General features: G+C 39.7%; 1 protein-coding gene across 4 annotated transcripts in view; it reads right to left on the reverse strand.

Annotated features, from left to right (window-relative positions):
• Window positions 1-16,382, reverse strand: part of syt3 (synaptotagmin III) — a 56,397-nt gene extending 40,015 nt beyond the window's left edge. For 2 of the 4 annotated variants that reach the window (XM_079626075.1, XM_079626072.1), the window contains exon 1: window positions 1,906-2,053. The gene's annotated coding sequence lies outside the window, so the exon portion shown is untranslated. Of the gene's footprint in view, window positions 1-1,731; window positions 1,858-1,905; window positions 2,054-10,139; window positions 10,286-16,291 lie in introns of those variants that run through there. The other 2 variants (XM_079626073.1, XM_079626074.1) reach the window with 2 other exon arrangements.
• Window positions 16,383-17,804: the final 1,422 nt, after the last annotated feature.

Consider the following 17,804-nt stretch of genomic DNA (forward strand, 5'->3'; position numbering starts at 1 on the left):
TACCCCTCTGGCTTCAAAGCAAAGTGTTTCCAGACTTCCTGCAAAGTGGGAATGAATGAATAAATGATACCAACGCAGTTTTAGTAGACTCATGTAGCAATTTCTCTTCATCTCCCTGCCTCCAATGCTCTCTTGCTTTTCTAACCCTTCCTTCCTCTTTTGTACCATTCCACTCCCTTAAATCACTGATCTCATGCACTGGGAGAGGAAACCAGGCTAAACGGCCTTCAGTGCGGCCACAACCTCTACTTAGGAACACTCAGCCATATCTCTGCGTCATCTCATCGTCTTGCTCATATCTGCCATGATGCTGTGAGTTCCTGGACACTTTCTCCATCCCCTCCTGTGTCCAGCGTATTCACTGGCCACTAAACACACATCAAAACTGCCCTGCCAACAGCTGCTGTCATTTACACAACCAGACCTCTGCCACTGGCCAAAGACAGGGGTGATATTACATATCACTGTAAAAAAAGGATACCTTGGGCCTTTGTGGCTTGTGGTTGCAAGCTGAGGTAGCTTAGATCATGTCGTAACATTGTTTTCAGTGTCTAAAAAGAGTTTAGTCCTGTTTCTTTGACAAAAACAGTCGAACCTGCACTTGGCTATTGCGGTGAAACTCTGCTGCAAGTTACCCTCAGGCCCAGATGGAATCTGCAGACTTTTTCTGCATGGATTTTGGGGATTTCTATGGAATACATTCAAACAAAGCACAAGAATAATTAAATTAGTCCTTTTTAACAAACTAACTGTTAACAAACCTTAACAAATACGCAATGGTGGTGGGAAGGTTTATTTGAATGACACACTCCCCAATTCTGAGTAAATCTGCAGATTTCATGTGGGCCTGGTTATCCCCTCCCATCCTTAGCCTTTTTTTCTCTCTCTCCTGCACTCCACTGTCCAGGCCCTCAGAGTATCTAAATTATCTATAACATCACACGGGAAAACACAGGCAAAAGAAAGAGCAGTGAGCAGTGCGAGGAACCCTGGGATACTGGTGACGTTCTGCACCAGTCCTTAAGATTCAGCTCCCACACAGATAAGAGTGTAGAGGGAAGCTCTCGGCAGCCCGACAGCCAGGCAACGTCATCACCCGCTCCGTCACAATGTGGGGGGAATTAATCGCCCCCTCATATGGCTTTTACGAATGCCGTTATATGCTGTCAGTGAGCGACAGAGAGAGGATTCCTGTGACGGTTCCATATGGACGTATTAATATTTGCATAATTATGGTCCTGTGCCTGAAAGAAGCCCATGTAAGCCTGCCTTTGAAGACTGTGGGGAGGGGTGGGGTTTGGAGGGGAAGGAACACTGATAAGGGGTTGAAGAGGAGGGAAGCAGCTTCATATGTACATTTCACATTCTTGCCTGGTGCATATTACATATGCATGAGCAGATTAAGCATGTAGAGTAGAAAATATAGAAGTTAAGAACAGAATTACATAAGTGACAGTCTAACTGACTGATGATCATTCTATACATTGTTGCACACACACACACACACACACACACACATGCACATCTGAAAATGCGAGGTCACGATGCTCAGCACATATTCATGCATTATTTTGCAATAGATAAATGAGATTACTGAAGCAACTGAGAGGTTTTTGCACGACGATACCGGACAGACGTGCAGACCTATAGCCTACAACATAAGCGCGCGCGCACAAATAGACATATATATTATGGATAACCTGAACACAACAATTCGTAGAGAGTCTGTACCGTTTAAAGCAATGCAGATATCGAACGGAACGACTGTCTTCATTATATGCACAATCTCTTCTTCGAGCTCACATTCATCCAAATATAATTTTTTCTCATGCGACGCGTTACAACAGCAACATCATAACATCCGCCCCGCACACCCAAAGACAGATAAAGGCTGAAATACCGCACCTGGGACAGACGGATGCCAAAGAGTAGACCGAGAGGGACAGAGGAGTCTCTCCGCTCCCCTCTTCTTCCTCTCTTTCTGTGTATTCGCCTGTCTTCACAGCCTCGTTTTTTCTCTATTTCACTCTCTGCCCTCCCTCCCTTCTCTCTCCTTCGCCTTGTGCACGGAATACTAAACGAGCCTCGTCTCCGCTCACGGGCCGGGGCTATAGTGAATGGCGTGCAGTGCTAAACACATACTGATGTATGGAGAGAGAGAGAGAGAGAGAGAGAGAGAGAGAGAGAGAGAGAGAGAGAGAGAGAGCTAAAATGTGTGTGTGTGTGTGTGTGTGTGTGTGTGTGTGTGTGTGTGTGTGTGTAAAGAATAACTTTTCATAAAGAATAACTTCATAGTGCACGTTATAAAAAGGTTTTCAAAATTTCCAGTAGCCTAATAATTAAAGTGAGATTACAAACTAGTGGTGCCGAATTAAATTCCCAGTATCGCTAATCCTATAGGCCTATTGCATTCACAAAGGCTGCATTTACATTAAATGGTTAAGTGACCCTATTCCAATTTTTTTCCTCCCATGTGGCACAGATTGCAAAAGCACATGGATTCCAATATTCTCAGATTTCAGTCCTCATTCATATGTGGAAATAAATCTGATATGAATCGGACAGGCCTACGTGCATTTGCGTCTGCCGTAAGCGGACAGATCGGATATTCCCATATTAATGCGACTCGTAGCCTATGTTGTTGAAAAAGCAACTCAGGTGTACACCATGTGATCACATGGCTCTTTTCAATGGTGCAATGGAGGAAGAAGGCTCAACCCAAATGTCTTGGTGACTTTTAAAGATGGTGCGAAAACCGAAAGCTTGTCTCACTTCATCAGTGCCCATTGCAAATCGAGCCGTTTTTAATTCCTTTTCAGCGTAAGCTTTTCCTGGTCAGTTCACCTTTGGTTGTTTCACTTTAAATGCAAATATCGGATATAGGTCACTTTTAAAAGAAGATGTAAGCTGGACGTCAAAATAAATCAGACATAGTCAAGAAATCGGACTAGGCATCAATACCTGCAGTGTAAATGCGGCCTAAAAAAAATCATTCGATAATAGTTAAGTCTGCTGGTTACATCGCTGCGCTTTTAGGTGGTGAGAAGTGAGTCTTTTGTGTCACTGGGTGAATCATTCACTCAACCGATTCACTAAACACACGACTCATTCACAAGCTTAACAAAGACGTGTTACATCTAAAAATCTATGCTGGGAGTACACTGCACGATTTTACACACAACAGTTTTGTGGAAATCGCAGACAAACCCCTGAAATTTGGACGCAAATCAGTGCCCGTTCACGTGAGTGACAATTGCGTGTGTATTATCAAGCCGATGACCGCGATGCCAGATAAACACTGGACGATTTTCAAAGTTGTCGGATCGCTGTTATTCTCCCACTACACGACTGTTTGGGGTACTATTTAGTTGCTGCTGTTTACACATTACATATTCGTATTTATAATTATGTAATTCCCAACAGTGTTACAGTGCACATTTTTGATGTCTCCCTTAGGGCAAGTTCACACTGTTCAGACTGTAAGACTACCTGAACTGCTGTGGTGCTCACACTACACAACAAGTTTTCATCTGTCGTCGTCTTGTCATAGCAGACCGCACACTACACAACACAATGCTGACGAGGTGCACAAACTACAAGACATTTGGTCAAGAGATAGTCTTGACCAACAGAAGGGGAAAAAACAAACTAAATTCAAGCGAGAAATTCATGCAAGTGATTATGAGAGCTTTCCATTTATACCATCTGCACTGTGATTGGCTGGATTAGTTCCACCTTGTTGTTGCATTGCACACACTACAAGATCACATGGGGATAATATCAAACAAGTTTGAAAGTATCGCAGTGTCTGTGACCGCTCGACTCTGCCAGCTGATCCATAACAAGCATCGGCGACCTCAACAAGCACCGATTTAAAAAAGAAAGTTTCTCCAAAATAGTCAACCCCATGAAAAGAAAGTCACTGTGATGCACTGATGAGATTATCCTGTCAGTCTAATTTATATAATACCCCTTTATATATTATATAAATTAGACTGACAGGATAATCTCCTATATTTGGACTCATTAACTACAACAGTTCATATGTAATTATTTCAGATGGGATAACAACGTGGGCTGTATTAATACATCCAACTTCAGCCAAGGGCGCTTTTTGTGATCAGATCAAAATTAGGTACAGAACCTGAACATATGCAAATCACTCTGTCTAAACTGTCCAATATTACAGTCCTCCAGGAGCGTTACTATGAATAATCATTACTAAAGGTGCTATAATCCTACTAATAAAGAAATATGAAATATAAATGAATTCAAGTGCCCATACAGCCAATCATTTTTTGCTTGAATGTTTACTGGTCATATATTCCGTCATCAATGAGATGGTGTCAGGATATCACACATACAGTACAGCTGCACTGAAAATTCATACAGTGTGAAGCACAGGATGCCTGTGCCTAGAAATCCTTCCTTTTGACACCATATAGAAGAGCAAATAGTCCATTTGGATTTGGAAATAATATAGTAGCAAATATATTTAAAGCAGCTATTATAGTGAATGTTCAGCTGTCATTATGAATCCAGGTAATAAGCTATTTCAGAAACATGAATGCCTCCCAATGATTTATGCTCCATCGTATACAGTATTGATGAGGATTCTGTTGAAATAAAGGCACATAGAGAAGTAGCCTGAAGCATTGAGCACAATGATTGGGGTATAAATGAGTGTAAACAGCTGCCTCTGCTAACTGTCAGAACAGTGCACACTGAGAAACAGAGGGAGACAACAGGAGAGGACAGGGTAGAGAGAGAGAGAGAGAGAGAGAGAGAGAGAGAGAGAGAGAGAGAGAGAGAGAGAGAGAGAGAGAGAGAGAGAGAGAGAGAACAGCAGTAGGGCTATCGAGAGAAAAAGAGGGAGGGAGAGTACAGACTTAAAGACAAACTAAAAGAGAGCAAGACAGGTTAGAGAGAGAAGATCTGAGACAAAAAGGGCTCAGAGAGAGGAAACTGAAAGCTTGGCCTCAGGCGGCTACCACTGTGAGCTCATGTCATTGAGGGAACATGTACTGGCACTGCTCCTGTTTCCTACTGGAAATTATATTTACACACACTCATGCGCAAATAAATGTGCATATTCTTGGACACCCATTTCTGGCTGAGGAAATGCTGCAATTCAGCTGTGAAGACGTTTTCATGTGCACAAAATAATGAGCCCATGAAAAGCTGCACAGTGGGATTTACACTAGTAGGACGTGTTCCTGGATATTCTAATTCAGAAACTTGTACAAAAAACAAAACAAAAAAAAACACTGAAACCAAAAGGTTGTCATGACATTCTGTACTATTAACTTTTTAGACTCTTTTGAGCCAGTTCTTTTCAATGAATCGATCAAAAAGACTCTTGGATGCATGAGTTCATATATAAACAGGTCTAATGACTTATTGACTGAATCTGTCTTCATGTATATTAACTCAACTGGTAATGTGATTTTGACTCTTTTAACTCAGTTCTATTATTTGGCCAAAAAGATCAGTCCTGAACAGTTATGTATATTTAGTACTCATGTGAAGCAGTCGAATGACTCTTTCACTGACTGAAGCGGCCTTCTTCAAGTACTACAATATTGCAATATCGACATTGTTTTTAAACTGAATTGAATCAACATTGAACTGAATTGAGCTGAATAATGACACCCTAGCTTTTCTTCTTTAGAGCTGCTTAGCTGACTTGAATTCATTTCATTATTGATGAAATTTACAGTTATTAAACTGAACTTAATCAACATCGAACTGATTTGAGCTGAATAATTGAATCTTCTGAAGATCTGCTTTACAGTAGAATTAGAATTTGTCAAAAAAAAAATGAACAGGAAAATAACAATCAATGATGTTCATTATAATGAACATCATTCATTGTTATTTTCCTGTTCATTACTGTGAAGCTGTTTTGAAACAATCTGTATTGTATAAAGCGCTATAAAAATAAAGGTGATTTGACTTGACTACTAAATGAATCGGTAATAGAATTGATAAGGAATGGTGAAATTTCTCACATTTCCCATCACTATACCTGGATCAACATCCTTTGTTGCTAATGTAACATTATTACTGTCAACCACTGTAGCCACAACACTACCTTTAAAATCAGAGAGGAACAAATGGGTGAAGTTGATCCAAGAACATCCCCTTCTTGTACGAATCACGTTAAGCATGAAGAGCCATCTAAAGTGACGTTTGACCTTATTTTTTTTATCTATTTTGACTCCTGACTCTGTCTGTAAAATCTCGCACCAGACTTGAGAGGTACAGCAAGGTGGCGCGCTGTGCTGATAACGTCTCAAGCCTCAGTGCCCAAGTTCACCTCTCTCATCCGCAACAGTTTGTCTGCCCTTCTTCACTGGATGGCTCCTTTTTGAGTTCTCCATTTTATTTTGTTACCATGACAACCGTCTCTAAGTGAGTCGCCCACATCTCTCATTCCCTTTCCTCTTTCATTTTTTACTTTCCTTGCAGTGACTTTCATCTTTCTGTCTTCTCGACTCATTCCCCTACTCTTTCTTGCACCATCATTGTGACTCTCATTTTTCCACTCTTCAGCTTACCCCCATTTTTTCCCTCTTTCTCACCACCACAATATGTGGTACAGATTTATGTTCAGTCTTCTTCACTACAGTCTGCAATAAAATATTTATGCTTCATTGCAAACATCTCCACCATATACTGTGGAGTTTCAGAAGGGTGCGGAGGTTCCTTTTTTCCCTTCCTAGTACAGTGTGTCTGAAACTGCAACCAAACAGACTTTAATAAAGGCTTATTGTGAGGATGACAAAGATCAGCAAAAGCTTTAAAACTATTTTTTTTAAACCAAATTACACATTAAATGCATCACCTAAATTTGGATGGATGGATGGGATTGGGATGGATGGGAGGAATTGGATTCTTTCATGCTGTTCTTCAGGGTTGAGAAACACTGTACTAGTCTCATTACTAGTCTCATTCTAGCATTTAATGCTGAGGATGACTCTAGAATACAAGCATCCAAAGGACTGGTCTAGGCAGGACACATCCTCACTAGGATACAGACTCCGTTTGAGAACACCCCATGTCTACATGCTTAAGGGTGTTTACACGACAACGATATGCTTAAAATTGAGTTTTTCCTTTTGAGTTTTCCACAGACGACACCATTGTCCACGATGCCCATTCAAACGGATCCGCGAAAACTACTAAAACCCTGTATTCTGCTGCCAGGTGTGATTCATTTTTTAATGAATAAACTGTATATCAAACTAATCATAACTCTAACATCTAACCTTACTTCTCCTTTAGGCCTAACATTCTAACACTTGAACAAAATGTAGGCTACTATGAAGATTGTGTCGAAACCAGTGGAAAATTCTGAGATGCTGGCTAGAAGAACAATATCAAAAATATACTGTCTAGAATAGTCTCATGACATATTGAGTAATCAAATGAACTTCTAACCCTTTCTATTTTTTTAATCATTTGAGATCTAAGTTGCTTCTGAAATTTGTTTGGAGACAAATTGGAGATGCCCCAGGTAATTAGAGATTTGCGTTTTTGTTTACACGGAAACCGTTTTCAAAAATTTGCGTTTTCAGGCACCCAATCCGCATAAAACGTTTTACGTTTTTAGTTGAAAACGGTGTTGTGTAAACAGCCCACTGAGTTACTGCCATATGAATGGCTGATTAGATATTTGCGTTAATGAGTAGTTGAACAAGTGTACCTAATAAAGTGGCTGTTGTCTTTAAAACCCCAGCTTCACTGTCCAGAAATTTGGAAGTAAAGAAGCTACATTTGAATGAGCAACATGAATAAGACACATGAATGACGTAACCGAAAACTATTTGCCCTATGGTGCTAAGAGAATATTCAACCAAACATGCTGCTGTCTGGCATTAGTTTCATCATCATCACCATCAGGAAGTCTGGGAACGCTGTGAGCCACATTCGAATGGGCAGTCATGAATGAGATACATGAATGGAGTAACCGCAAATCTTAAATGTTAATTGCCAAAGAGAGTGTTAAAACTAAAAACTTTGCTGCAGAATTTAGCATATAGCCCAGGGATAGTAGATTAGGCTTCTGTCTGAGACATTTGCCTGGCCAAGTTTAAACTGAACGTGCAAACCTAATCGGATAGCAATCCAAATGATTAAAGAGCATGAAATGACATAAGTATAAATGCATTCTACGTTGCAAAGAAGTCGTGCCTGCTTATGTGAATCTCTGAGAAATACGTGCACGGTTACATCAAATTGTGTTAGGACAAAATGTGTCGCTAAGACTTATTTGCCATGATCATGTCTCTTTCCTTTTAAGCTAAAGAGAATAGTGATGAATATTCAATCCTCTGGCATAATTCGCGTGTGGCTGTTTGCATGGGAGTGATAGAGTGGCTGAAAAAAAAAACGCGAGTCCACTTCACCCGAAGCAGTCATCTCCTCAGCGTCTCTCTTCAAAGCAAATACTGCTGTTCACACATTTCTCACACCCCAGGGTTACACTGTGGCAAAGGCAGAGTGGTGGCATAGGGAGGCGTCTGCTTTCACATGGGCTGATGTTTTTCACCACTAAAACAAGGGGCTCTGTATATCACACTTCTCTGGCTAAACTGCTCTGCTGTTCAGATGTCCATTTTAAAGCTTGATGCATTGCTGACTGTATGGAGTTGGCCAGCAGGCCACTAAAGCACTCTGCACAGAGAAGAGAATTAGAATTGGGAGTTCTCTGTACAGGGTATGAAAGTACATGGGGGATAGATTTAAAGGTGACACAGGTCACCAGACACTCAAACACTGCCAAATACAAAGAGATGCAGGGAGGTAGACGAATGAAGAGAGAGGCTGTGTTGCATTCCAAACTCTAGCTGCCTATATTGCGGAGGACAAAATATTTTTATTTCAAATAAAGGCTTTTTTTTTTTAACATTACATGTAAACAACTATTCAAAGAATCCTGAAACATGGTTACCACTCAAATATTAACGGGTTAGTTCACCCAAAACGGAAAATGATGTCATTAGTTACTCACCCTCATGTCGTTCCAAACCAGTAAGACTTTCGTTCATCTTCAGAAGGGCCTTCTTTCTGGATCATCTTTCTGTCCCTATTGACAGCTGAGATATCTATGTGACTCCAGTGGTTTAACCTAAATTTTACAGTGCTTTGTTTGCAAAAAACAATTTACCACTTTATTTACACAATATTAATCTCTAACACGCATTCACAAGAGCACCATGGCGCATGCGTGTTGTGTTGAGGCCACCTTTCTGGGGCTTAAAAGTGGTAGTTGTCTATGGAGGGATTTCATCAAATATATCTTCATTTGTGTTCCGAAGATGTACTAAAGTCTTACGGGTTTGGAACGACATGAGGGCGAGTAGTTAATGAGAGAATTCTCATTTTAAGCAGCACAACTGTTTTCAACCTTGATAATAATAAGAAATGTTTTTCGAGCACCAAATCAGCATATTAAATGATTTCTGAAAAATCATGTGAAACTGAAGACTGGATATAAATCTTATACTGGATGACTGTCAAACTTTTAAGTCAACCGTCCTATTTAACTATAAGGGCCTTGATTTTAAAAGCACTCATTATGAAGTCACACATTAAGTGCAATTGGTATCTATCAGCAACATCGTTTTAAAACACAGCATTATGTAATTTTATATAAGCTGTTAAATAGTACAGTGCTATCATGAAATATGGGCAAGTCCTGCATTTTAAGCAAAACTGATATGTGTAGACAACGGCATTCAGACATTAACATGTCTACATAAAACTACAGAACATACATAAATGAACAACATGATGTGTCTGTGGGGGTGGGGGGTGGGGGGCTTTAATCATTATTTGCTCTTTTAATCTAGAAACTCTGCAGGACTATTTCCCTTTGCATGCACATTAGGTATGAAATATAATCTCTGCTCATTTTTGTGATTACTTAAGAGTCATTTTCTGTCCTTTACAACTGCTACTTGTGAGACAATGCGACCTCAGTGAGAAAGCCGAGGCAGACTGCGTGTCATTGGTTATCTTGCACGTCAGACTATGTCAGATACATCGTAGTCAAGACTTTGGTCATGACCGACACCACTTACTGTTTTACGTCATCCGCCCATGCCACGCATCACTACAATATAGCTACTCACCTTGGAATTGTATTTCCTCTGCTATCGCTCTTCAGGTCCATTCTGGGAATTTTAGTTAACTGAAACGATTTTGACAATGGGAAACTCTTAGAAATAGCCATATAAACACATCTTGAGAAATGCAGAGAAGAGCCTTTCCACTGAACCTGAGAGAAACAGATCAAAAAGAAGGAGATAAAAGACAAACATTTTGAGAGAAATCTCAGTGAGGTGGGGGAAGATGGGGTGGTGAGGGACCTGAAGGAATAAAAAAAAACAAAAAAAACAGAGCAAATGAAAAAAGGCTTTGTTTATTTGTTGTGTCAGGGATGTTTGGTTTCACAAGCTAATGAGAAGCAATTAGACAGCTGCCAATTAAGCATGACCATTAGACTGTGACTGAGAGGATGGGGAAAGACAGAAATACTGATGAGGGATGGAGCACAGTGACAGGAGACTATTGGGCTTTAGGGGAGAACGAGGGAGGAAAAAAACACGGGAAGTAATTATTACAAACAGAAACTTCTGGTAACCTAGCAAAGCACCAAAGTGTTCATCTCTGTCTGTAAACAAGGAGCCCTCAGGGCCGCCTGAATACAAGCACTCAGTGATGTTGGTCAGTCAATGTGAAACCCATGTGCATGATATCTCCCTCAACATGTTTGAGCTGTGGAAACTGAGCCATCACTGTGGCAAATAAGCTACATGCTCACTCAGTCGTTGTGCCTGGCGCTGGGGAGCTCCACTCTTCAGGCGGAACAGTCACACTGTGGAGGAGCAGAAATCTGGAAACAAGTGTGTCTATATGTGTGTGTGCGCGCACACATGTGTTTGTGTATATAGTCCTGCAGGGGGTGCTACACTCAGTTCTTGCTCGGTCTCTGTGAGGGTTCCACTCAGCCATCTGGCTCTCAGCTGAAGAAGTGATGCTGAAGTAATGATTAACCTCTACAGCGCTCCAGCTCTCTGCTAATGGAGGCTATTTCTCTCTCTCTCTATTTCTCTTGGCCCTTCCCCCTCCTGCTGCTACCTGAGAATGGTCACTCAGAGAGATTGCATTGATGGGTGTCTAGGGGTGTACAAGGGGAGACAGGCGCTAGATGTCAAGATGGGGCAAGTTCTCACATGTGTTTTAAAGGGTTGGTTCACCCAAAATGAAATTTCTGTCATTAAATTCTTACCCTTATGTCGTTCCAAAACCGTAAGACCTTCGTTCAACACAAATGGGAACACAAATGGGAACACAAATGAAGATATTTTTTGATGAAATCAGAGAGCTTTCTGACCCCCTATAAACTGCAATGTTATTACCACTTTCAAGGCCCAGAAAGGTAGTAAAGACATCATTAAAATAGTTTTCGCTGCCAGAGGTCGCATTTCAAAACAATAACAAAGGCGAGGCTTGATGACGCTATGAAGGGGAGCGGAACGATGAGGGATGTTGTTTTCACCATCCAGAGATGTATGGTATAATTCGTATAATTCACAAATCATGTTCACGGATGGGGTAATAAATTTGTTTTTTTTTTACCGTATATACCCGAATATAAGATGAGGTTTTTGTCCTAAAAATAGGCTGAAAAATGGGGGGTCATCTTATATTCGCGATATAGACAAAATCACGGGGGGAAGGGAGAAAGAACGAATTAATATGAAATAGTGACTGAAACGTGACCCATTAAGACAAAACCAGCTTTCCCTTCCAAGATGTTAATCTGCACAAAAATCCTTATAATCGAGCCGTCGTCTGATGAAATCAAGACTCAGAGCGAGCGAGAGAGAGAGGTGCACGAGAGAGGTGCGCGCGAGATGCAGAGCGAGAGAGAAAGGTGCGCGCGCGTGCTGGAAGAGAGAGAATGAATTATTAGTGCAATTTTCAAATAAAATTATTTTCTGTTGAAATCTCTTTTTGTCCCAAAAATAAGTGGGGGGGGGGGGGGGGGGATCATATATTCAGGGTCGTCTTATATTCAGGTATATACGATATTACCTGTATGTTTGATCACACTATTTTATGTCATCGGAATGAATTAGCTGCAAGGAACATGAAATGTAGTGCTATATTAGCCTGTTACTGATATGTCTATTAGTCTACTGATAGTCTATACTGACTATTTATCAAATTATTTGGTGGGTTAGAGCTGCGCAGTTTTACACATTTAAAACGTACTAAAAGTAAATTTGAATGAAACCACAGTAGGCTACTTGCAAGTAATGGCTAAATATTTTTGTGGAAAACATACTGTATTCAATTTCACTGCCATGGACTTGGTCACCAGACTTTATAAGCGTTACTGAAGTACAAACAAAGTGCAATATGTAAGGGATAATGTACAATGAGGCGGTTGTTATAGCGAATACAACACCGACAGGCTGTTCGGGTCTTGAATCAGCCTGAAGGGGTCGTATTCGCTATAACAACCGCCTCGCTGTACATTATCCCGCTTATTACATGGCTACCTACCAAATAAATCAATAATTTGACACAAAATATTGATTTAAAAAGGAGTTTATTGATTTAAAAATGATTGCATTGCTTCCGCTAAAGAAAATAGTCAGTTCGGTTAGAATCCTGCGTCCATGGCAACGCTCTGTTTTTCATGGCAACGGTCTGTTATACTTAGCAGCAGAATTCTACATTAGAATTCAGCCAAGCCATGTAATAAAACTCGTATTACATGGCTTGATTGAATTCTAATGTAGAATGCGGTCTGTTATTTAACTGCTATTTAACAGACCGCTGCTAAGTATAACATACCGTTGCCATGAAAAACAGAGCATTGCCATGGACACGGTGTTCTTTAGTGGAAGCAATACAATCGTTTTTAAATCAATAAACTCCTTTTTAAATCAATATTTTGTCAAATTATTAATTTATTTGGTAGGTTGCCATGTAATAAGCGGGATAATGTAGAGCGAGGTGGTTGTTATAGCGAATACAACCCCTTCAGGCTGATTCAAGACCTAATCAGCCTGTCGGGGTTGTATTCGCTATAACAACCACCTCGCTCTACATTATCCCTTACATATTCAATTTATTAATTGCAATACTTGTTGACCAAACATATTTGTTGATATTTGTTACCTTTTACTTTTTTTTTTTTCAATAACTTGACAAACTAACTTGGCTTTTCCAGCTAAATTATAGTTGTATTAATTAATTTTGAGTTTATTTTCAAATTCATGTTCTTACATTCAAATACAAATTGTAACTTTGCATCCGATTTGCTACCTTAATTAAAATTCAGGATTTTAACTATATTTTCATTTCTGAATGGCACACAACCTGGTTCAACTGTATCTACTGTAACTGGGAATTGTATCTTTTTTTTCCTGTGGCAAAGACGTACCAAAACAATTAACAAAGCCAAAACAATTAAGGTGGCTAACACAGAAATCTTTCAAAATAAATCTACCCTGAGAAATAATTAAAAAGAGCGATATATAGCCACAGTTTTCCCAGTACATTCATACACACTCACTTAAAGTATCCAGAGTGTATTGCCCATCTAAGCCATAAGCTTCTCTGAGGATGCTGCGTGCACGCGCACACACACACACACACACACACACACACACACACACACACACACACACACACACACACACACACACACACACACACACACACACACACACACACACACACACACACACAATTTCAAATCCCTCTTCTCCAGTCAAACTCTTATTTAATTAGGCTAATTAAGAAGCTAGAATAACCATTTCCTGATTACTCATAATTTTGTTTAGTTAAAGAATTGAGCAGACAAATAAAGCCAGCACAAGTCTGTTCACTTAACTGACCCAGTACACACACACATTTTCTTGCTGTCTCTCCCACTCATGCTGTTAGTGTGAAGGATGACTTGAAGCTCCACTACTTTCTGTCAGAGGTTTTATATGATGTGACACAATAAGCTCCTTAACACATGGAGTTAATGGACTCCATATGGGGGAAAACGAAACAACGAAGATGAGTGTCCTATACTGAACCTTGCTCAATTCATGTTTAAACATCTGTATATTTAAAATATCTGATGGTGTTGATGCATCCGAAATTTCCCCATTGTGGGACAAATAAAGTTTTTTCTTACTCTTACTCTTTCTTATGTAGTCTAACAGTTCCTTTTCAACACCATGGAGTTTTCCCCCTAAGATTTTTATCAGGGGGTGGGGGGGTGGGGGTGGGGGGGGGGGAGAGTAGACCCCTGAAACTGCTAGTGTCGCGGAGCGGGCGAAGGGGCGTGTTACGGATACATGGTGCAAAATTTTTACAAATTTGTTGTCATTTTCTTTCATGTCATTCAAAACTGGATTGTTTTTTGTTGTTGTTGTTTGCTGTTCAGTGGGACATGAAAAAGTTTATTTAGCAGAATATTCAAACTTCTCCATACAACAAAAGGGAATAGTCATAAAAACAAAAACATAAAAGCCCACTATATTCCAAGTGATGTGATGATGGTTCACAGGATTTTTGGGTGAGCCAACTCTTTAAATGGTATTTTCCCTGCCATTAGTCTGTGCTCTAAAAATGTTAAGAAAGAAGCAAGCAACCAAAATGTGTCCTCATGTCTCTGCTGACCTCAACCTCTGCAACACCGTTTGTTAGCACCCTAACTGGGCAAATGGAATTAGGCTGCAAGTGTGACATACATCTGTGATTGGATGAAGCAACTAGCCATCTTATAACTCTGCTTTTTCAGCACAGCTCCAGGGTCAGGGTGACTGATGGACTTTATTCTTGGTGGAAATTTTCTTTGGATGCCAATTTCAGCCAAAAATCTTTTGTATTTTTCAAATAATGGTAGCAGGTAGGGGGTCAGGCACCCCCTTTGTTGCACACCAGTGAAGACTGATGTCTTGCTCTAAAGTGAAGCTTTTCTTTCAGTTTTTGAAGCTTTCTTATGGTCGTTTATGCATTGATTAGTCACTGTTTTTTTCCACAATGGGGTTGCGAGCATATGTTGTAAGGAGGTGTTACAGTTAGCCGATCATTATCGCAAAATAAACCCAGACAGGGTGACCTGGTATCACCTGAGGGGGTTTATTTTGTGATAATGACTGGCTGCTGCTGTACATTATCCCATTTGGCTTCTCACAAAATAAATAAACATGTGAAAGTTTGAGCAGAGTTTAAATTATTTTATAATCTTACTGCTTATCTTAAAGCTTCCACTAAGGAAAATTGCTGGGCACTGCTGGGTCCCTGAAGTACAAACTTCTTTCATTTTCTCCACATGGGGAAATTGATTTTTAAACGATAACTTACAAATCTTTAAAGACAGACCTGTTGTGAAATCAGGGGTTGTTAATCAATGGTAGCCATGTGCTTTTGTTGAAGCAATCAGTTTGAAGTTATTTTTCTAATAATCATGTTTAACAGCATTACAGTATGTGTGCAATGTATTTAGGATAGCTGTATAAAATTTAGCATAGAGACTAACAATAAAATGTAAGATATATTTTTCTTTCAAGGGAAAATATTAACTTAAACAGACCTACTCAAATACGGATATAATCTCCATGTATCACTGTGACTGTTTCACTTGATCTTTCTCGTTCTATTTTCACAATTCTCTCACACACACACACACACACACACACACACACACACACGACAGTGAGGGGGAGCCTATGACAGATTGCTGAACTGCTCATATGCTATGTACCTTGCTGGAAGAGCGTGAGTCACCTTCCGCACAGTGTGCATTTATCAGAGACCATGGAATAAAAATCCTCAACATACATCCACGCATTGTTTGCATAAAGCATTAGTAGACTTGATGATTTTGAGGTTCAAATAAACATAAATATATACCTCCATAATCATCAGGCTTTCTGCACGCGCGCGCAAATCCTACTTAAAATATAATGACTCGCTTTTTAATTGTCTGTTGGTGTGAGTGAAAATAGGATAGCAAAATCAACCTAGTTCTCATGCTGTGGGTCCAATCATACTGGAGCAAATTTAATCAATCAGAAATGCAGCAAGCTAACAATATTTGGCCTAGGGTTTGTTATTATGTGCTAGGCCTAAAATTACTGTTTTTTTTTGTTTTGTTTTTACCTACAAATGAGGCGATTTTCGTTTTCCTTTTATGTCAAGCTAATATTTTTTTTGCACGTTTTGGGTGTAATTAAGTGTTTGTTTTAAAGACATGTTTTCTTACCTTTTTACAAAAAAAAGTTGCCACTTGATGTCCAAAATAAAATAGGTCTTGAAGCCAGAGCCAGTTATGTTCGACGTCAGCGGGGGGTTAGCTGTAACACCATCATCAGTTATCAAAGCTAATTGCTTCATGAATCAACTGCGCCCTCTGCTGACTGAGACCATCGTCATCTCTTACACGACAGGACAACGTAGGCCTTGCCATTTATTTCTATAGAAGTTACATAACAATTACCCACTTGAAATGATAAATAGAGCACATCAGTATTGTAAGATAATCAGCTTATGAGAACATCCGGGCAAGGCATATTCTGAAATTTGAGAGGCACTTGGTGTAGGCTACGTTGAAAATATCGATCTATAAAAGCATCCAGAATGGATGAGTTTGGAATACAACGTTCTTTCTGACAGACAGTAATGTTCAGTAGAACACAGCGTTCACAGCACATATAAATATATACATTCTATTTGCTTAGTCTATTATTACCATATTTTCCATTTTGAGTGTGAGATGTTCAGTTCTCACTGAATTAATATTTATCTGCATATTAATTAACTTCATGAAATGTGAGAGAATTGTATGCATATTTATATAAAATTATATATATTTATGCAAAAAAAAAAATATATGTGTGTGTAGCCTACCATTTTAAAAAATCGCTGTGCTCTGTAACTGTAAAACTAATGGAGTACAAAAATAATATGACCTCAAGCATTGTTGATTTGGAGAATCCACAAAGTGTACATGATGCCTTCGTAAAGTCCTGTTGTGGTGGAGTTGGGAGATAGGTTTTATGAGCAGAAAATTGAAATGTGCTCACAGAAATGTGCCTACCAGCAGATTATTTTTTTTAAAGCCTTTATTTACCATCAATATAGAAGCCTTTTTGTACAAAATATCCCAGAATCTGCTAGTGGAGAAGTTTAAAATCATGCAGTGTCCTGTTTGGGGAAGGTATACCCACCCAAGTAGCAAAAGTGCTGCCAGCACTGACCGCAGAGACCACAGTGGCGGAGGCGCAACGCATGGACAGTCAGTAGGGAGGGAGGCAATTGTCCTGGCATCTGGGATTTAAGAATGATGGATAAACTGTACAAAGCATGGGACACTTTTTCGCTATTAGGCCTCTTCTCTACGCCTAATACTGTTCTACGGTATGTTTGGCTATAGTTACTGTCATACATGCAGACGGAAAGAGTAAAACAATAAAAAAAAAATATTGCTTGGTAAACAGTGTTTCTGTGAGAGTTTTAAAACCTGTGAAATAAAAGCACATTTTTGGGTTACATCATTGACCTACTCATAGCTTGTGCCAGCTTTACTTAGCCCGAGTGTTATTATTTTCCCTGTAAGGTATTTTATGCAGACAGAGAGCAGTAATCAGCACATTTTTGGGCTGTGCTTATTTTTGCAAATGTGAAAGGTTAATGTTGCTCAAAACTGTGGGAAAGGAATTGACCCTAGGAAAATCAAGCCCAGAGTGGGAACATTTCTGACTCATGCACTCGTCATG

This window comes from Phoxinus phoxinus (genome assembly GCF_949152265.1).
Source record: "Phoxinus phoxinus genome assembly, chromosome: 1".
In the NCBI taxonomy this organism is placed as follows: Eukaryota; Metazoa; Chordata; class Actinopteri; order Cypriniformes; family Leuciscidae; genus Phoxinus; species Phoxinus phoxinus.